Raw genomic sequence first — 22,298 nt, forward strand, 5'->3', positions numbered from 1 at the left:
TAAAAGTAGAATGGGAGGCAGAGCCTTCAGCCACCAGGCTCCTCTCCTCTGGAACCAGCTCCCAGTTTGTGTCAGGGATGCAGATACCCTGTCTACATTTAAAGTTAAACTTAAAACCTTCCTTTTTGATAAAGCTTATAGTTAGAACTGCTCAGGTGTTTAATAAACCATTTCTTTATTATGCTGTTATAGGCCTAGACTGCTGGGGGAACTTATATCATGAGCATCTTTCTCCCTCTCCCGTTCTCTCCTTCTCCCTCTTTCTCTCCCTTTATATCTCTCTCCTTCTCCCACCTTTTTCAATCTCTCTCTCTCTCTCTCTCTGCCCCCATGTATCTACATTACATGTCACTAACTCTGTTTTCTCTCTCCCCTAGTAGATCTGACCCCAGAGCTGCAGGATCCAAACCCGTCATTATTATTATTACTATCATTATTATTAATAACATCATTGTATTTATAAGTATCAGTTTTCACTAATTATAAGTATCAGTCTGGTAGAAATTAAAGCAACTGTTATACTACCCCCCCATCCCCCGATATGTTTACAGTACATGTCACTAACCCTGTTTGTGTTTTCTATCTCTCCTAGTGTATCTCTGACCCCAGAGCTGCAGGACCCAAACCCGTCATTATTATTGCTATTATTAATATTAATATTAATATCATCACTAATAATAACAACAACATAATTGTATTTTTTAATTATAAGTATCAGTCTGGTAGAGATTACAGCGGCGGTTGTACAACTGTCCTCTCTCTCTCTTCTCTCCTACTGTCTCGCCTCCCACCCTCTTTCTGCCCACCTCTCCTCTCTTCCTCCTCTCTCTCCTCACCCCAACCGGTCAAGACAGATGACCGCCCACAACTGAGTCTGGTTCTGTCAGAGATTTCTTCCTGTTAAAAGGGAGTTTTTTCTCTCCACCGTCGCCAAGTGCTTTGCTCATTGTGGGATTTGTTGGGTTTTCGCTGTAATATTGTAATATTGACCTCACTATGTAAAGTGCCTTGAGACAATGTATGTTGTGATATGGCGCTATACAAATAAAATTGAATTGAAATTGAAATGAATTGAAAGAATTTTCTGCCAGAGTCCCACAGTGTGGACGAGATGGTGAAGGGAAGGCTTTTGGTAGTCAGAGCCAAGTATCAGCTTTTTAATCTGGTGTTTATGAATGTCTATGCTCCAAACTCAGGACCTGATAGAGTTCTTTTTTTGAGTGAGTGTGACCCAGTGGGGTATTTGTTTTTAGGGGGAGATTTTAACTGCACTAGTGATGATGTACTGGACAGGATCATAGTGAGCCACATGCTCCTTCAAAAAAAACCATGAAGCAGCTGATGGAGACACACAGTTTGGCAGATGTGTGGAGAGAACGGCATGCGGCGCAAAAGCAGTACACATGGGTTCATAGCAGGGACATTTTTTTCACTATGGCTAGATTGGACAGGTTTTATTGTTTCACGCACCATCTTAATGTTTTTAAGGGGTGCACTATATCACCTGTTGGTTTTTCTGATCATTCATGTGTGTCTTGCGATGTATATATTGCTCACATAAAAAGCAGATCTGCATATTGGCATTTTAACACTGCTTTGCTTTTGGATGCACACTTTAGGAATGTTTTCATTTACTTTTGGAAAGGTTTTAGGGACAGACAGGGAGAGTTTAGTTCACTGAGGCTGTGGTGGGACCGGGGTAAAACTGACATCAAGCAGCTTTGTCAACAGTACACTCTCAATGTTTCTCGGGACATTGCCAAGTCTATGCAAAATCTAGAAAAGACCATAGTGGACCTGCAGGGTTCTGCTGAGTCCGCTGGGAATCGGGGTTGTGTTGATGACCTCAGGAAGGAAAAAGCCATCTTGGCAAACCTACTCGGTTTGAAAGCACAGGGGGCTCTGATTCGGTCCCGGTTCCAGAGCGCTGCACTGATGGACTCGCCGACAAAGTTTTTCTTCAGGCTAGAAAAGAAGAATGGCCAGAGCAGAATGATCCACGCTCTGCGTTCAGCAGGAGGACAGCAGCTAACCACGGCGTCACAGATAAGGGGGAGAGCCGTGGACTTCTACTCCGACCTGCTAGTACGGGATACACGGCAGATGACAAGGCTTTCGATGTGTTCTGCAGAGGCTTGCCCACAGTTTCTGGGGATGACAACCAGGAGTTGGAGGGGCCCCTGAATGAAGAGGAGGTTTTCAGAGGAGCACTACAGAGCATGCAAGGGGGAAAAGCCCCTGGCATCGATGGTCTCCCCCCAGAGTTCTACAAGACTTTCTGGGAGGAAATGAAAACAGACACTATGGATGTGTTCACCGAAAGTTTTGGGGACTGTTCGCTTCCGCAGAGTTGCAGGAGGGCAGTGTTAACTCTCCTCCCTAAGAAAGGTGACCTAATGGACATAAAGAACTGGAGGCCAGTCTCTCTGTGTTCGGACTACAAACTGCTGTCCAAGGTCCTGTCCTCCCGGCTGAAACAGGTGATGGACTGGGTCATCCACAGGACCCAGACCTACTGTGTGCCCGGCAGGTCCATTGTTGACGATGTGTCTTTTGACCGTCTCTGGTTCATTGGGTTTAGATACTGGCCTAGTTTCATTGGATGAGTAAAAGGCTTTTGACCGGGTTGAGCCCCGTTACCTGTGGAAAGTGCTGCGAAGGTTCGGCCTCAGCCCTGGTTTCATCGCCAAGATAAAGGTAATGTATGAAAACATTGATAGAAAATTAATGGTGGTTCATGTAAACCTTTCAAAGTGACCAGGGGGATAAGGCAGGGCTGCTCGATGTCGGGTATGTTATATGCTTTGTCTATCGAACCCATGTTGCACAATGTCCGGTCGTCTATCAATGGCCTGGTTTAACCTGGTTTTAATACACCTTTTACTGTATCAGCCTATGGAGACGACATCATAGTTTTTACAAAGGGTCAAAAAGATGTGGATAGCTTAGGACACATTGTTTGATGGTCTCGGTTTTTTGTTGCTTCTGTTTTTCATTTTCTCCCCCCTCCCCTGTGTTTTGTTTCTGCTTCATGTTATGGCAGGAGGCGTGGCTGGCCTCACAGATGACACACACCTGTCCAGCATCACCAGCAATCACCCTTTCCTCTACTTAAACACGGTCATGACTTAGCCACGCTGCCAGAAGATTCCCTTTGTTTCCCTCCCATGGGGCTTGTGAACTTTTGTTAAAAATTAAAACTTGAAAGCAGTTATTGTCCCTGGTCTCCTGCAATTTCTTCGGTCCTAACCCCAGCCTTAACAGAATCTTCTGGCCCTAAAATGGACCCTGCGGAGACCGAACAATTCAAACATGCTTTGTCGACTCAAGGTGCGCTCGTCAGCCAACACGAGGCCACACTGAGGAAAGTCATGGAGGCTCTGCAACAGCTCACTACCAGTGTGACGCAGCTCGATGGCCGGCTGGACCATGTGGCAACTCAGCTCACCAGCGTCATGACCACCGATAGTTTTCCACCTCAATCTACACCACCTGCTGCTCCTCCTGGTTCTCAGTCTCTCCTGCCTCGTGAGCCCTTCATCCCGATCCCTGCCAGGTACTCCGGTGACCTAGGTACTTGCTCCCAGTTCCTACACCAGTGTTCACTGGTTTTCAGTCAGCAACCAGCTACTTATGCTACAGATCAATCAAAAACAGCTTTTATTATGAGTCTGTGTTCTGATAAAGCCTCTGCCTGGGCATTAGCTTTCTCCCAACACAACCCTGTTTTGTGCTAAGACTACTCAGCTTTCACTTCGGAGATGCGAAGGGTTTTTGATCATCCCGTTAAGGGTAAAGAAGCAGTCAGCCAGTTATTGTCCTTGAACCAGGGTAGAAACTCAGTTTCCCAGTATGCACTGGACTTCCGCATTTTAACTGCTGAGTGTGGGTGGGATCAGGCAGCTTTACAGGCGGTATTTTTAAAGGGACTCTCTGAAGAAATAAAGGATGAGCTAGCCACTAGAGATGAAACTACATCCCTAGAAGAACTCATTAAACTGGCCACCCGACTAGATAACAGACTCAGGGAAAGACAAAGGGAGAAGGCTGAGGGTCGGAGAGCCAGGTTCTTCTCCTCCTCAACTTCTAGGCCCCACCAGCAGCTACCAACCCCTTTGAGAGACTTCAGTGGTAACCTTGAAGCCACTTCACATCCACCAGCCAATTCTGAGGACCCCATGCAGCTGGGACGAGTTAGGCTGACTCCAGCTGAGAGACAACATCGCTTCCACCTCGGCCTGTGTTTCTACTGTGGCCAGGAAGGACATCCCATGGCCAAGTGTCCAGTTCGACCAAAAGGGGAGGCTCATCAGCCAGCAGGGGGGCGTTGGTGAGCCATACTTCCCTAACCTCAACCCCCTCAAAAAGCAAGAGGATCCAAGTCCAAGGTATGCTACGCTGGGCATATGACACCTTGCCCATTCAAGTTCTGATAGACTCTGGTGCAGACGATAATTTCATTGACAATGAACTTGTTAGCCAGGCTAATATTCCAACTATAGCTCTTTCAAAACCCAAGGAGGTTCTAGCTCTTGATGGAAAGCTATTAGCCAGAGTTACCCATCGTACTGAACCCATTTCCCTAACTCTCTCTGGCAATCACCACGAGCTGATAGCAATGTATGTAATTTCCTCACCCATGTCTCCTGTTGTAATTGGGCTACCTTGGCTTGAGATTCACAATCCACATATTGACTGGTCCACGGCCTCCATAGTTAACTGGAGTGTTTTTTGTCATGCTAACTGTCTACGTTCAGCCATACCCACCAGAGTTCCCAGCTCTCCAAGCCTCCCAGAGGAGATTGATTTATCAGCTGTCCCCAGTGAGTATCATGACCTCAAGCAGGGGTTCAGCAAGGACAAGGCACTCTCGTTGCCCCCTCATAGACCTTATGATTGTGCTATTGACTTACTCCCTGGTTCTCCTCTCCCTTCAAAGGAACTCTACAACCTCTCCAAGCCTGAGAGAGAAACCATGGAGACGTACATCCAGGACTCCCGGGCGACCGGCCTCATTCGCCCCTCATCGTCCCCTGTGGGGGCCGGGTCTTTCTTTGTTGAAAAGAAGGACGGATCCCTGCGTCCTTGTATAGACTACACAGGTTTGAATGCAATCACAATTAAGAACAGGTATCCTCTACCACTTATTGACTCAGCTTTTGCCCCCCTCCATGACTCTGTGATTTTCACCAAATTGGACTTGAGAAATGCTTACCACTTGGTGAGAATTAAGGAGGGGGATGAGTGGAAGACTGCTTTTAATACTCACCTTGGCCACTTTGAGTACCAGGTAATGCCTTTTGGACTAACTAACGCTCCTGCAGTGTTTCAAGCACTGATTAATGATGTTCTGCGAGACATGTTGAATAGATTTGTTTTTGTGTATCTTGATGACATTTGGATTTTCTCCAAGAATGTAAAGGAACATGTGTTGCATGTCAGAACGGTGTTGCAGAGGCTAATGGAGAACAAGCTTTATGTTAAAGCAGAAAAATGTGAATTCAATGTCTCAACTGTTACTTTCCTGGGTTTTATACTTGACAAAGGCCAATTAAAACCTGATCCAGCCAAAATCAAAGCTGTCATGGAGTGGCCGGTTCCTACCACTCGCAAACTCCTCCAGAGGTTCTTGGGGTTTGCAAACTTCTACAGACGATTTATTAAAAACTATAGCAGGTTGGCAGCTCCACTCACTCAGTTGACTTCAATAAAGAAGGCTTTTGTGTGGTCCTCAGCGGCACAGGCTGCTTTCAATATCCTCAAGGAAAAGTTTTCTAGTGCCCCTGTTCTAGTACACCCTGACCCAGGTCTGCAGTTCATCGTGGAGGTCGACGCCTCGGACTCAGGGGTGGGTGCCATACTCTCCCAGCGATCTCCAGACGACCACAAGCTCCACCCCTGTGCTTTCTTCTCCAGACGCCTCTCTCCAGCTGAGCAGAACTATGATGTAGGGAACCGGGAGCTGCTAGCAGTCGTGTTGGCCCTGCAAGAATGGAGGCACTGGCTTGAAGGTGCTGTACAACCTTTCATTGTGTGGACTGATCATAAAAACCTTGCATATTTACGCTCTGCTCGTAGGCTGAACCCTCGTCAGGCACGGTGGGCACTTTTCCTAGGAAGATTCAACTTCACTCTTACCTACCGCCCTGGTTCCCGAAACACCAAGCCTGATGCCTTGTCCTGCCACTTCACGTCCCCAGTTGAGGAGGCTCCTGTTGAAACCATTGTCCCGTCCTCCTGTGTGATTGGAGCAGCCAGGTGGGAGGTTGAGCAGGAAGTGGAGGATGCTCTCCGCGGGCATACTATTCCGGAGCACTGCCCAGAAGGTAAGCTCTTCGTTCCACCCTTGGTGAGGTCGTCTGTGCTCCAGTGGTGTCATTCGTCCAAACTGGCCTGCCATCCTGGATACCATAGGACGCTAGGTCTGCTTCAGCAGAGATTCTGGTGGCCGTCCATGTCTACTGACACCCGAGAATTTGTCTCCGCCTGCTCTGACTGTGCTCGCAGTAAGTCATCTCACCGTGATCCAGCTGGTCTCCTCCGGCCCTTGCCGATACCTCATCGCCCCTGGTCGCACGTTGCTGTGGATTTTATTACTGGCTTACCCCCATCAGATGGTAATACAGTTATTCTTACCCTTGTCGATCGTTTTTCCAAGTCAGTCCATTTTGTACCTCTGCCTAAACTCCCCTCAGCATTAGAAACTGCCAACCTTCTTGTGCTTCATTTGTTTCGTCTCCATGGTATCCCCCAGGACATTGTTTCTGACCGGGGTCCCCAGTTTGCCTCCCAAGTCTGGAAAGCTTTCTGTCATGCTCTGGGAGCTTCAGCCAGCCTCTCGTCCGGTTACCACCCACAAACCAATGGTCAGACGGAACGAGCCAACCAGGACCTGGGGGCATCCCTACGATGTGTGGCATCTCGTCTTCCAGCCTCTTGGTCAACTCACCTGCCTTGGATTGAATACGCCCACAACTCCCTGGTTAGCACTGCCACAGGTATGTTCCCGTTCATGGTCTCCCAGGGTTATCAACCTCCTCTATTTCCAAGTCAGGAGTCTGAAGTTGCAGTCCCCTCAGTCCAGGCCCATCTACGCCGTGCCCGCCGTGTCTGGCGAGAAGCCCGAACAGCTTTGACACGGACAGCTACTAGAAACCAACGATTGGCAGATCGACATCGGACCCCTGCTCCGAATTACCAGGTTGGGCAAGAGGTTTGGCTCTCGTCACGTGACCTCCCTCTTCACACTGATTCACGCAAACTAGCTCCCAAGTACATCGGGCCATACGTCATTGAACGCATCATTAACCCTAGTGTCGTTAGGCTTAGACTTCCTCCCGCTTTGAGGGTGCATCCTGCCTTCCCTGTGTCTCTGCTCAAACCCGTCATTAGGAGCCCCCTGAGCCCTCCGGCCGAGCCCCCTCCGCCCCCCCAGCTCATTGACGGTCATCCTGCATTTACGATCCACCGCCTGCTGGATGTGCGCAGGCGGGGCCGTGGTTTCCAGTACCTCGTAGACTGGGAGGGGTACGGCCCTGAGGAGAGGTCTTGGATCAGCAAGGCCCTCATTTTGGACCCTGTTCTGCTCGCTGATTTCTATCGGGAGTTCCCGGACAAGCCTGGGAGGCCGCCAGGTGGCGTCCACTGAGGGGGGGGGGGTACTGTGATGGTCTCGGTTTTTTGTTGCTTCTGTTTTTCCTTTTCTCCCCTCTCCCCTGTGTTTTGTTTCTGCTTCAGGTTATGGCAGGAGAAGTGGCTGGCCTCACAGATGACACACACCTGTCCAGCATCACCAGCAATCACCCTTTCCTCTACTTAAACACGGTCATGACTTAGCCACGCTGCCAGAAGATTCCCTTTGTTTCCCTCCCATGGGGCTTGTGAACTTTTGTTAAAAATTAAAACTTGAAAGCAGTTATTGTCCCTGGTCTCCTGCAATTTCTTCGGTCCTAACCCCAGCCTTAACACATTGTTGAGGTTTTTCAGAAGATCTCAGAGGCCAAAGTGAACTGGGCCAAGTGACGCCTTGGCTGTGGGGAGATGGGCGGGAGGTCTTCCTCAGCTTCCAGGTGGGTTGACCTGGAAGAGAGGGGGTTTAAAGTACCTGGGGGTTTATCTGGGGGATCAGGGAACCACGGCAATGAACTGGGAAGGGGTGGTTGGCAAACTGGAGGGAAAGTTGAATAAATGTAGGTGGCTGCTTCCCGACATGTCATACTGAGGCAGGGTGCTTATCATAAACAACTTGGTAGCATCCAGCTTCTGGCACAAACTGAAATGTATGAAGCCCCCTGCTGGTCTTTTGAAGAGTATCCAGTCGATCATCCTAAAAAAAATTTGGGACGATCTACACTGGACTCCTCAATGTGTTTTGTACCTGCCAAAAGAGGAGGGTGGGCAGGGATTGGTGGACTTAGTGAGCCGGACAGCTGCTTTTAGACTACAGTTCATGCAGAGATTTTATTTGGGAATGATGATGTCGTATGGAGGCCAGTGGCCAGCACCATTTTAAGGGGGGTAGCAGGTCTGGGTCTCGATGCTTCATTGTTTTTAGTGGACTGTGGTTTTGTCCCTTTGTGTAAACTGCCTCATTTTTATCAAGGACTTTTTAAAGCGTGGATACTTTTTAAGTGGTCCAAACTAGGACCTGCAGCATCTCTGTTCTGGCTCCTGGAAGAGCCTCTGGTGTGGGGGGCCCGGCTGGATCTCCACGATGGTAGCAGACCCGGACTCACCGTGAGACTAACGGGAGCTGGAGTGACAAAACTGAGGGGAATCGTGAAGGCTGCTCGTCCTGGTTTCCAGAACACAGAGGCAGTGGCCTCCCTGCTGGGCCTGAGGTCGGCCCGCCACACCAGGACCATTCTGAACGAGTGGAACAACAGACTGGACAGTGAGGAGAAGGAGATGCTGTGGGACTATTTTAATGGAACCGGAGCCCCCGACTTGTGGCACCCTTTTCCGGACATTGGTTTTTAAATACATCATGCTGACTCACCGGACACTGCTGCTGATTTGCACATGCAAACTGGAAAGGTATGTACAGAAACTGAGGGGAAGGACATGGTGTGGAAGGACAGACTACCACGAGACAGCAAGCCGGTGTGGAGACTCTTGTACAAGCCTCCACTGAACAAGAGGTCTGGAGACCTGCAGTGGAGGATCCTCCACGGGGCTCTGGCAGTGAATCTCTTTCTGTCCAAGATAAATCCCACCATGTCCTCCACATGTCCATTTTGTCCACACGCGGAGACCATCATTCACTGTTATCTGGACTGAAACCTCTTTTTAACATTTTAAAAACGGTGTTTTTCGACTGTGGGGAAGTTTTTACGGAGACTGTTTTATTTTTGGTGCTGGCTCAAGCAAACAAGATGCTAAAAAGTGGCAGTTGCTGAATTTTGTGGTTGGTCAGGCCAAACTGCTGATTTATAAAAGCAGGAAAGACAAGATAGGAAATGTATCCGGACACCAGCTGACAAAAATGTACGTGTCTGTGGTAAGAGCCAGAGTGAGAGTGGATTTCAGATTCCACTCTCTGATGAACGACATACAGGATTTTTTAAAACAGTGGTGTTTCACCACGGCCGTGTGTTCAGTGAAGGAGGGAGAGCTCATCTTTCACTACGTTTTCAGGACCTGATTTATTCTGTTTTTTAAGTTATTTTTTTGTTTTGCGTTGTTGTTGTTGTGTTTTTTTTTTCATTTCATTGGTAGAGGACCGTGATGTTCTCTGGTAAACCTTAATAAACTTTTTTTTTTTTTTAAATCTCTCTCTCTCCCTCTCTAAATATATATATATATTTCAATATCTGTTGTCACCCATCCTCTCACAGTATGTAAATTCTGGATTATAATAATAACCTGTGTTGATGATACGAACATGCTGTTTTTTATTCCACATAGGAGATTGATTTACGTGAAGCTAGAAACTCAGGATTTGCATAATGCAATTGCATTTGGTGGTTTGCTAAGAGCATTTGGCTACGTGCTAGCCAGTCCTTGTTTATGTTGACTTTTTTAAAAATTGTGCAAATTAGGACACTGGCCATCAGCAGATTTGTGTATGAATGTAGACTTTTAATTTATGTTTTTGCCTGTCATTAGTAGAATACCATTGTGTAAAAAAGGCCCTAGGCCACACCAGTTGAATATTCACAGAATTGCAAATTTCCTTGGGATTGCGCATGCAGCATGGATGCTGCTACTTTTATGTAGCTGTACTATATTGTACTATACTATTTCCACCTCTGGCCATAGACCACTAATTTCAACAAAAATGTAAAATTGTCCACGGCCTACTTTTAAAAGCTGAGAGAGCCTGAAGCTGACACATTATAAATGTTGTATTTTTCATCAATAACTCGTGAAGGTCCAACATCAATGCTGTCATCAAAAGACACATCAGTGGATGTAGCTCCTGTTGCCTCAGGAGATGCAGTGATATACAGTATATTTTTTAATTATATTATAGGCCTAATACACACTCTAATGACAAAGCTAGACCCCTTGGTCATTTATTTTCCAAATTCCTCATATAAAGTGATTTTTGTAATGGTTTCATTATCAGAGATGACAGCCACTTAATTTTTTTTATGGTGGCTGCCCTTGCTGTGATCTCCTGGAAGTGAACGTTAGACCAGTGTTGCTGCTGAAACGCTGTAATCTGTTGTCAAGGGTTGACTGTGTGTGTGTGTGGGTGTGTTTGTGTGTGTGTACTAGCGAAGTAGCCAACAGTGTTCAAATTAAATGAGTCTGATCCTACATTTATTTAATATTAACTACACTGCCATTTTATCCAAATTAAATGTCTCAAACTAATGAAAATGCTCAATATTTTTGCCTTGTTCATGCAGTTTTAGCCAATCCTTTAGCACATATGTATGCAGCTAATACTCCAGTACATGTATAACCTTTTTACAGAGTCCCATTTCAAGACTAGTCAGTACGAAGTCAGTCAGTCACTCATTGAGCTAATGTTGGTTTAATTACCTAGATAGTTATAACATGTGCTAGCAGTAGTTGTTATTTAGGTGGGAAAGGTGGTCTCTGATCAGGAACGAGAAGGTGCATCTGTCTGCTGCTGTGTATCCATTGTTTCAAACATTTCCATTGGCAAATATGTAGCTGTTAATTTTCACCTTCACCTATGCTCATGAACTCTGGGTAGTAACCGAAAGAATGAGATTGCGAATACAAGTGGCCGAAATGCGCTTCCTTCGCAGAGTGGCTGTACTCAGCCTGAGAGATAAGATGAGGAGTTCAGACATTCGGAGGGACCTCGAAGTAGAACCGCTGCTCTTTTGTGTCGAAAGGGGTCAGTTGAGGTAGTTCGGGCATCTGGTAAGGATGCCTCCTGGGCCCCTCCCTGCGGAGGTTTACCGGGCACGTGAAACTGGAAGGAGACCTAGAGGTAGACTCAGAACTCGCTGGAGGCACTACATATCCTATCTGGCCTGGGAACGCCTCGGGATCCCCCATGAGCTGGAAAGTGTTGCCGGGAAGAACCGCTCCCGCATAAGCGGAAGAAGATGAATGGATGGATGTCTATTCAATTTACTGTATATCCTTTACATGTGACATTATAGTTACTAGATTAAATGTGGACTGTAAAAGGGCAAGGGAGCATTTTGCTGTGTACATTCATAAATGCAGAGAGTTTTCTTTTGCTTGGACAAAATAGTTTTGCAGCTGATCCACGTCCAGTGTGAGCAGAGGCTTTCTGCGTTCTTTGTACAACCATGCTGTTGTAGAATAACTAGATAACAAAAGGCCCATGAGATGACGTGATCCTCCATGAGCTAAATGGATTCCCACTGACGGTTGACCACTTTCACTGGGAGCAACTGTCTTACCTCTTTTGTATTGATGGCACAATAGCATGACCTTGCTTTCTTCTTACCCATGTGTCATCACACTCCCCCCCCCTTCCTCTGTTTATCTTCCATCTCTTTCCACTTGATTGTGTCCAATTACAGATCTATTTTTAGCCGACGAGCCGTCTACGAGAAAACTGTTTATTTTCTCCCTCTTCTAAAAAAACCCCACTCAACGTCAGTGGCTAACGTTGAGTTCTCAGTGCTGCTTATCACTCTGTTGTTTGGTTAAAGGGAAGTGTATGTTTTTGTATGTGTGTGGATGTTCTGTTGTGTTAAGGGTGATGGGCATTGTGTAAATGCATCAAAGACACCTCTGAGGGGGTGTGGGGGGGGGGGGCTATGAGAGCAAAACACCTTGTCAGGGTGTATTATAATGAAAGTCCTAAACAAAGTTCCTGCAAAAGGCTCTGTCCACAAAAAGGAAAAAAGATAAACACTTTTGAAGGGTATACGTTAGTGTGTATCAAATAAAACAAATGCACACTCATCATTATAGTAGTCGTAGTAATAATAAGTAAAAGAAAACTGCAAAAAAAGTTGCACAACAAACCATTATAAAAGCTATGTTGTGCTCATACATAAATACACATGCAAATACAGTGCACTTAGTTTTATGACATTCTTCCAACACATCTCAATAATAATTCAAATGAAACATTTCTAACCTGTTTTCCCTGCTCCTCCCTTGGTGACTAATTTTAAAAGGTGGGTGTTTCGATGGGCAGTTTAGTAGTTATAAAATGTCCAGTGCTAAGTTATCATCTCCCTGCATGCTTGGGGTTTCGACACGGTATGAGCATTGTTGTTGTTAAACCGAGGTCGGCCTGTCTGCGCTTGTCAAGTGAATGTGTACAGGGACAAGCGATACCTAACCAAGTTCATACTGAATCCTGCCTGACTGCAGAGAACAGTGGGGCCACTGACGCGGGTGGGATTTCTCCTGGATCTGCAGCTGGTCTGTTTGTGACAGCCGGGTCAGTGTGTGTGAAGTGTGTGTGTGAGAGAAAGAGAGGGAGAGCAAGTGAAGGTGCGGAGTACCGCCACAGTCCAAGTAATACATGGGAATCACAGTGACATATACAGTGTGCTCGCTTTTCATGTCTCTTTTTCCCTCCTACTTGGTGCACAAATAAATTACAATTGGATAACACCTATTTTCACCTCAACACTTCACCCAGCCAACCCCTCTTGTGTAGAGAAAATCTATTGTTAAGGCAAGTGTTCGGTGAGCTCTTCTCATGCAGAACAATTCAACACAGACTATCAGTCACATCCCCTGTACCTTTGTTAGAGAGGAGTAAGGCCCAACATGAATCAATCAACTTTTCTCTGGCATATGCTTCCTCCAGGAAATAGCCACATCCTCATTGTTTGACAAAATTCACTTCCGCGCACCCATCCGACTTGTACAGGCTACTGAACAAACTGCCGGCCACATCAATGAAAATAGTGGTAGCAGTGTGTGATAAAGTTGAGCTAGCCTTAAGCAGCGCAGGTAGTTTGGTTTATTTACTGTAAAAACACACACACATGCAAAAATGTATCAGTGTATGTAAAGTGAAGACATTTATTTCAGAATTTATTAGTGTTATGTAACCTGCAGCTTCATGTTTTGGGAGGATGATGAAGCATATCAGGCCGCTCTCAGTCTGTGTTCTTCTCTGTACTGGTTTTCTAGTAGATTTCTGAAACGTCAATCAAAGCTGTTCAAAGAAGAGCTGCAACAGTTAATCGATTAGCAATCAACTACATAATTAATCGCCAACTATTTTGATAATCGATTAATCAGTTCAGGCAGTTTTCATGAAGAAAAAGGAAAAAATTCTATGATTTTAGCTTCTTAAATGTGAATATTTTCTCGATCCTTTGCTCCTCTATGACAGTAAACTACATTGTTTTGGTGTGTGAACAAAAAAACGTCACCGGCCATTTTGTGGACCAAACAACAAATTGAGTAATCGAGCAAATAATCAGCAGATTAGTCCATAATGAAAATAATCGTTAGTTGCAGGCCTAGTTCAAAGTCATTGTCGGATACTTTGGGAGCTGACTTGTGGGCAGCTAAGTGTTTAAAAGTACATTGCATGTAAATGCATGTACATTATTTGTTGGTGTCAATATTATTAATGGGATACAGAAGTATTCATTTGATTGCTTACACATGCATGCGTGTGCAATGTCAGTAAATATTGTGTTCCTGGTCTGTGTTTTCCTCTCTGCTGGTATTCAGGACACATTCCCGTCTGTGATTTTTGCACCTTTGCTCGTGACTATAACCACACTGACGCACCACAAATTGTGCACCAGTCCGACTGTCTGCACGACCGTACATGCTGATCTGTATACACATCGATACTGCTGAGGGAGTGTGCTGTTCTGACGGTGTGTTTGAACGTGTGTTTGAACCAGAGCATGCTAGTGTGCATGATATATCAGTGTGAGCCACCTGTTGGCAAGCGAGAGGTCTGGATCAGTCTGGATCCTGAGGAGCTGACACCTGTCAGCCTGTCAGCCCGTCTGCTCGACTGTCCTGTCCTACACCGGATAGCAGCTTCCACGGCTGATAACCCACAGACCATGTCTAACACTGACAGCTCCGCCAGCTGATGTAGCAGGACATCAGGGGGAGACACAGACCACGGAAGACTGAGCTCATAAGACGCTTCATGTTACAGTGTCCTGTTGTGCAAAGGTGCCACACATTTTGAAGGTCATGTTAGACAGACACGCAGAGGGATCAAGTACGGCCTACAGCAAGTTCAACATTATTTTAAAAAAGGCCTTAAAGGGTGGACTGACTCATTTATCATTATATTTCTTGAACATAAATCCTTTTCTATTCTCTGACTATCTATACTGGCTGTGGAACTCAGCCCCAGGCCCATTTTCTTTCTTCTGAATACAATTCATTTTAAAGTCTTCTGTGTGTGTGTGTGTGTGTGTGTGTGTGTGTGTATTTGCATTATATATCTATTTGGTTTACTTATTTTATCCCACTGTGATATTGAAATCTCGCAATGAAAGATGAATGCAATAGCCTCACAGACCAAGCAAAAATTTTTAAAAAGGGTAAGTCAATGCCAGTAATCTGAAAACATGCCTGCACCTATTTTCCCACAGTACCATAGGTAGCGTTGATGTCATAGGTTCTAAATGTGATTCATCTGTGAATGATGGGGGAAGCGTAATAAATTGTCTATTTAGATAGTGCCTTTCTAGCTTTATTGACCTCTCAAAGTGCTTTACAGTACAAGTCACATTCACCCATTCAAACACATAAATACAGCGCTGCTGTTTTTCTGTCACATTTGTACTCTCTCGGAAGAGTGTCTTGCCCAAGGACACATCGGCATGCGGACTAGGGTACGCTGGAATCGAAAGCGCAGACTTCAGGTTAGTGGCCCCTCTGATGTCAACAGACGCAATAACACAGCAACGCAATCTCTGCTGTGACACTGAAAAGAAAGACATCCAGATCAGATGTTAATTGAAATCTCCTAATTTTCTTTCACTTTTTCTTTTACACATAAGTTTTTGTCGAATATAAAATGTCACCCACCTTAATGTTTGATAGAATAATGACATTGAATCCCCACCCTCACACATACCCACACAAAAAAAATAAAAATCCAACCACATAAATCTGGACTTCTCTCGTCATCTGTGGGGGGAAAAAGTCGAAAGGAGAAATCTCTGAGTGTGTTTGCCTCAAATGTGTCATGACAGCGTGAGTGATGTGCCTCCAGTGGCATCATGCATCATCCACAGACAGCAAGACTTAACTGATTTACTGTGTGTATGTGTTCAAAAACCACACCTGCTCAGATTAGCTGTCAGAACCGCGCACACACACACACACACACACACACACACGTCTGCACCACATCTCTCCCTTCTCAGTATATACACACAGATGGGCCACTGAACCATTACAGTTTGCGGAAAGATCTGACCACACACACACATATGTGCAAATAAGAACTGGATGATTCATACAGGGCTCTGACTTGTGTCTTCATATTTCCATGTTGGTCGAGGCAAAGCTTCCTCTGCTACAGTATCACCAAGGACAAAAACTTTTTTTTTTCTCAAAAAAGTATCTCTTGTCTATTTTTCTGTGCTCTGACTTGTTCGAGTTCTGGTTTTGGAAATGTTGGCCAAGACCACGAGCAGCACATTCTGTGTTTTACTATTCATTTACTCCTGGTGGAATATGAATTTAAAAATGTTCTATGTTTTCATCTCAGCAGGGTAAGTTTATAAGCTGACCAAAAGTTAGGCTTCTCTGTCTCGTTACAGCCACATCATTAGTTGCCCTTTATGCTCTGCTCAAAAGGAATATTAACCATAATGAAAGAAAACGCTTTATTAATAAATACATTTTATTCTTATCATGATGTTTTGATCAGTCTAGTTATGATAACGCTGCACTCACCAAAATAACTGATGAATGCAGAGGAAAACAGTGAGTGTGCACAAGTGCAAGAGTTACAGTCGCAAAATAAGTTGGTCAGTCATTTTACCATTTGCATTCCATTTCTGTTCAAACTAAAACAAAATGGTGAACAATAAACACCACAGAGTGACAGATGTGGACTTCTGTCTACTGACTCAGTCTCACATAACATCACTGAGTGCTTTTACATGCACAGTACTATTCCACTATTTTTCTGTGGCAATATTCAGAATTTAATACGAGTGATATATGGCGTCTTCCATATAGGTATTGGTGATGAAGACGTGTGGGATATGGCGTTATAATTCGGGTTTCAGGAGCATGTAAACGTGTCCTATTTTGAGCATTGATTAATTCCCTTTTGTAATTTGCTGTCTTATTATGTACCGCTTGGTTCTGTTATGTACAAACCAGTTTTCATGTGGTTTGTTTTAATTTGGTGCTTTGTTTCATGCATTGATAATTTTTTAAGCTTCTATCATGGCCAGGACCCCCTTGCAAAAAGACAGTTTGAATCTCAATGGGCATATTCCTGGTAAAACATACAACATATAAAAAATACAGCACATTTGGGATGAGCGCCTCAACCTGGGCTTTTACATCAGTTGGCGACACTGAAACTCTTTCCTGTTTACAATCAGTTCTGTGCGATATGCACAAACCAACTAACAACAGTTTGCAAGGCTGGTGTAGAGATGCATGTCCAAATGAAAAGCTCACATTTCTGGATAGAAGGATAAAAACACTTTAAGTATTATGAAACAACTAGATCTCAACAGGTTTTTGGATGTGCACAAATATCAATTTCGTGGTCTCGAACTCCAGTTAGAGACCACATAATTATAATAATAATTATAACAATAATAATGATAATAATAATAAGGCTGCACCCTGGTGAAGTGGTTAGCACTGTCACCTCACAACAAGTTTCTTGGTTCGCATCCTGGTTCAAACCAACCAGGGCCTTTCTGTGTGGGTGCATGTTCTCCCCATGTCTAAGTGGGTTCCTTCCGGGTTCTCTGGCTTCCTCCCACAGTCCAAAGACATGCAGATTGGGGTTGGATTAATTGGGGACTCTCAATTGACCGAAGGTGTGAATGTGAGAGTGAATGGTTGTTTGTCTCTGTATGTGGCCCTGTGATCTGTTGGCGACATCTCCAGGGTGTACCCTGCCTCTCGACCAATGTCAGCTGGGATTGGCATCCCGTGACCCCTAAAGGATGAAGCAGTATAGATAATAATAATCAAGATAGACATTGGGCAGGATCTCTCCTGGGAGAGAGTTCCAGAGTGTGGGGGCTGCGGGATTGGGTATAGGGGCACAGAGGGATTTATACTGTAGGTGAGGGAGAGAATTTTGTTCATGATGCGGGACTTGACCGGAAGCCAGAGAAGATGGATGAGGGTGGCAGTGATGTGCTGCCAGGGCTTGATTCAGGTGAGAACCCTGTCAGCTGAGTTCTGGACATACTGGAGCCTGTCCAGATAATAGTAAGTAAGGGTGTAACAGTTGAACGTATGTCATGTGCTCGTTTTACATTAATCTGAGATTGCATGACTTTATATTAATTAGCATCTTGGAATAATCATTTTCAATATCCATGTGACCAGATTAATAGCATTATTTTAGTTTTAAATAAAGGGGGGGGGGGGGGGGGGTGTAGTGAGTTGAGCTATTTTACAAATATTTGTAGCACATAAAAAAAAGCTGAAAAAAACAAACACATTTCTCACATTGCCTTTTCTTGGTAGGTGATACGGCGACCGTTTCCTGCCTCAGAGCATCGTGGGCTTTAAATACACGGGTTAGGGTGACGGGTTAGAGAATCAGCACGAATACTTTACAGAATATAAGGAAAAATCGATAAAATACACAAACTTGACGGACTTACCAGGTCCACTGGCGGCCGTGTACATAACTACCGCTAGAGGTCTGCGGTAAAATGAATACATATGGTTGTACAGTAATACATTGTTTCAAAAGGGGGACAGCCTCTTAACATCGCAGGATGTGCAGTAAGAAAAATAAGAGGGATTGGTCATATTTTATATTATATTTCATATTTTTCATTTTTAACAATAATGATTTAATACTCATGCACAGATCATTTAAAAAACACCAGTGAAGCTTCGCTTAGAGACTGCGGATAACCAAAAAACAGCTTGCCTGGCTCCGTCCAAAGAAGGCTCCATATTTAAGGGTCAGACATAAGATTGTTATCAAAATGGTCATATTTTATATTATATTTCATATTTTTCATTTTTAACAATAATGATTTAATACTCATGCACAGATCATTTAAAGAACACCAGTGAAGCTTCGCTTAGAGACTGCGGATAACCAAAAAACAGCTTGCCTGGCTCCGTCCAAAGAAGGCTCCATATTTAAGGGTCAGACATAAGATTGTTATCAATCTTCTCATCTAACTCTTTGCAACATACTTCCAAAAATATCAAACTGTTCCCGAAACCAAAATGTATTTTTGTATCTTGTAGTAAGTTCCTGTCTGTTAAGGCTCCTGCAACTTTTCTGTCAATGTGACGTGAAAGGAATATGAACTCGGCTGCTCCACCCACTGATTGAATGAGTAAACATTATTGGAGTGTGAATGGTTAATTTGTGCCAGCCACCTCTACCTTGTTACAGTGTCAGAATCTGACAAAATGGCACCCAGTGGACCTGTTCCAAGAAGATAAACCTGTTCTACTCTGATCATCGGCCTAGGTGAAAAAGGAATTTACTTTCAAATATTGGGCACTTATCCATTTATTCCCAGCAAACCTGGGGTGGGAATGAAGGCAACCCACTCATCCCTGTCAGCTCTGCCCTTCAGCTTGGCCTAAGGCCACTTGTTTTCAAGGGCGGAGAATGAAGGCTGACAGTTTGAGCGGGAATCAAATGAAAGATGGAATGGTTGTGCTATGAACACCACTTTTATCCTGACAGAGAAGTCTAAACCTACCACCAACATAAGAGAGCTTTGCGATAGAGCAGGCCTTTAGCGTTTCCTGACTACTGGCTGCTTGACACATGATCGGGTCATGTGACCACCCACGTACACCTGTCACCCAGGCTCCCACACTATTAAATGTTACTGATTTTATGATAAAAAAATTAGTGCTGTCAATCAATTAAAAAAGTACTAATTAAAAGCACAATTTACTGAGATTAATCGCGATTAATCGCATTTTGTTTTCTTAAGACTGAAGTTTGTAATAATGGATATTTAAATGTAAAATGATGGATTTCATGTAGAATCAACACAAAGGAAGTATTTAAATTCAAATACTATTGTTTTAATAGCATCCTTTTAACTTCGAGCACAGATTGTTTCCTGTGAACTACAGATTTTCCAATAAAAGCATTAAGGCCAAAGTGACTCACTGAGGCCTCGCCGACATGTCCAGATATCTATCAGATAAATATCTGGACGCGTCAGTGAACCATCTCCTGTGTGAGCTGTGATGTGACAGGCAGTGAGTGTGTCAACCTGGAAACCACAACAACACTCTTCACTGGTATTCTCTGCCTCAATATTATGCCAATGCCAGACATCATGGCAACTCCTGCCTCAAAAATTTATACAACATGGTTTTTACCACTTCAAACAATATAAGTAAAATGAATGTCTATTATTCAGAGAAAAACGCTCAAATGAAGTGGATCCACTTACGTTAAGTGATAAAAACACAATGGACCTTTCCTTTATATGCATGTCAATTGCTAACAATGAATATTCAGAGGAGCTTTGCTAATTATATGGTGTGTCAAATCAAGGTTGTGTCCCTAGCTGTGTCCTTTAGAATTATAGTGCAGAATTTACTGTGTACTACATATTACAGTATAGGTTTTATTCGGGGCATTTGGCCATTGTATATTGTTGAAATGTGCATAGTATTTATGTAAACATATGTTGTTTTCCCACAATACACTCAGAAATTAACAAAAAGAAAAGTGAAACAACATATGTTCACCGATGAATTGAATGCTATATGCTGAAGTAATCCTTAACATGTTTTGTGATTGATCAAACTATCATACAAATTGACATCAGTAAAAATAAAAATGTTGTTTTCTCATCCAGCGATAGACATTTTAATGTTGTAAGAGTATTTGGCTGCCAACCAAAATCGGTGTAACAGTGGCCACTAGTCAGCTGACTGGGTTTCCGTGTTTCTGAAAAAAATCATCGCGCAGGCTATATGTGGGACTTGTTTCTGTCATGTTGAGCGTTTTTCACTGCAACAGATGATGAGCGTAACTTCGAGCTGACTTTAATGTGGAGCCACATATTAACGCTTCAAGTTATTTCTCTCAGATAATACAGAGAGCGTCCGCTCAAACTACTTCCTGTTTCTTTCAATATAAGAGTATCTTGCGCTATATTGATTGCTTTTCTTTTTGACATCCATGGTCAAGGTGACAAACAATTCCTATTTCGCGTGTGTATCGCATATTTCCCGTGTCACTTGTCGCATGTGTTTTTCGTGACAAAACGTACTTTAAACTCCTTCCTTGTCTGTATCCATCTTTAGCGGCGGTCAGGTTTGTGTGAATATAGCAAAAAAAGCACAGATAACGTCCTGACCTTTCCCAAGGGTAGAGTGGTGCGTCTAATTCACAGTATATGAGTGTCAACCTCCTTTTCCCAATGTCATCTCATCTGTTTGCAAAGTCAACAAATTAGGGTGAAATCCCTCAAACTCCACAGTTTCAGCTCCACTACTTGAAACTTCAATTTTGCACAACTATTCTTTCAACAACAAACTGCTGCTGCCTCAATGTTAGTATTGCACACACAGAACAGAATTCACAGCGAACCTGGTCTGGATGTTGGCAGTTCATCGTGGACATGATGCAAGCCCTGGCAGCACTTCCTAAAGAACCTATTTAACGGCGTCCCCGCGGCATGTCAGGCAGGTTAAAGTGAGCTCCCCCGGAGAATCAGAAAGTATTTAACTAACAATGTGACCCTGCTCTGTTGGCCATAAGGTTTTCAAAGCAGTTAGAGTTGTCACCTGTCAGGGGACGGTGTGCCCGCTGTGCCAGCATCTGTCCCTCTGACACGCACACACAGTAGTACCACAGTTCTTCTCGGCTACAAATACAGATGCTCTGTGCCCCGTGTGTCTCTGACCTCCAGCAGCTGTCATCTCTTGTCCGCTGCGTTCGAGTCCGCGGCTGCAGCAGATGGGAGCCGATTTCCGAGCCTCACCCCCTGACACTCCTTTTGTGTACTCGTTTACCCTCCAGGCACCTTCGCCTACATTAGCATACAATTACCTCACATTATTGTTTTCCACTTTTCTTTTCCAGCAATAACCTTAAAAAAAAAGAAGCTCCTTTTTATGCCTGCAAGGTTGACAGACAGCTTTAAAGTTTTTGTGTTCAAACTTTTTTTAAATTTTGCATCGCAAAGCCTCAGAAATTTCTTAAGAACTTTGCTTCTACGCATCACGTACATGTGCTGCGTCTCCCAATACTTATCATTAATTGGTAAACAGATGAGCTTCTTCTCATTCATCCCCTCAGAAAAGCATTTTTATACATTTTTCTAGGAGTACTTCTGATTTAGCTCATGGGCCAAATTACAATTAGATAGTCCAGGGCTATTTTAGTCCCAGTCCGTCCCTGGTCTGAACCATCCCAAAACCATTTGCACATTGCAAACCAACCTAGCCATGTTTCAGTTGGCTCTGGCCTCAGACCACCCCTCTTTTGGTCCACATTATGGTTATTTATTCTTGGCGTGACCACAATGTACTGATTATTTACAGTTAAAACCAGGATATTGCGATTGACAGATCATTGTCTGAGACCACAGAAGCAGTAGTGAGCTTGAAAATGACTTGACACAACAACAACAACAACAACAACAATATTGTTAATCCTGCAGGAGGTTTAATTGTCAATGTTTTGCTGTGTAGTTTATATCGCTGCCCTTTTGTTAATTAAGTGCCAC

This window comes from Scophthalmus maximus, chromosome 9 (genome assembly GCF_022379125.1).
Source record: "Scophthalmus maximus strain ysfricsl-2021 chromosome 9, ASM2237912v1, whole genome shotgun sequence".
Classification (NCBI taxonomy): Eukaryota; Metazoa; Chordata; class Actinopteri; order Pleuronectiformes; family Scophthalmidae; genus Scophthalmus; species Scophthalmus maximus.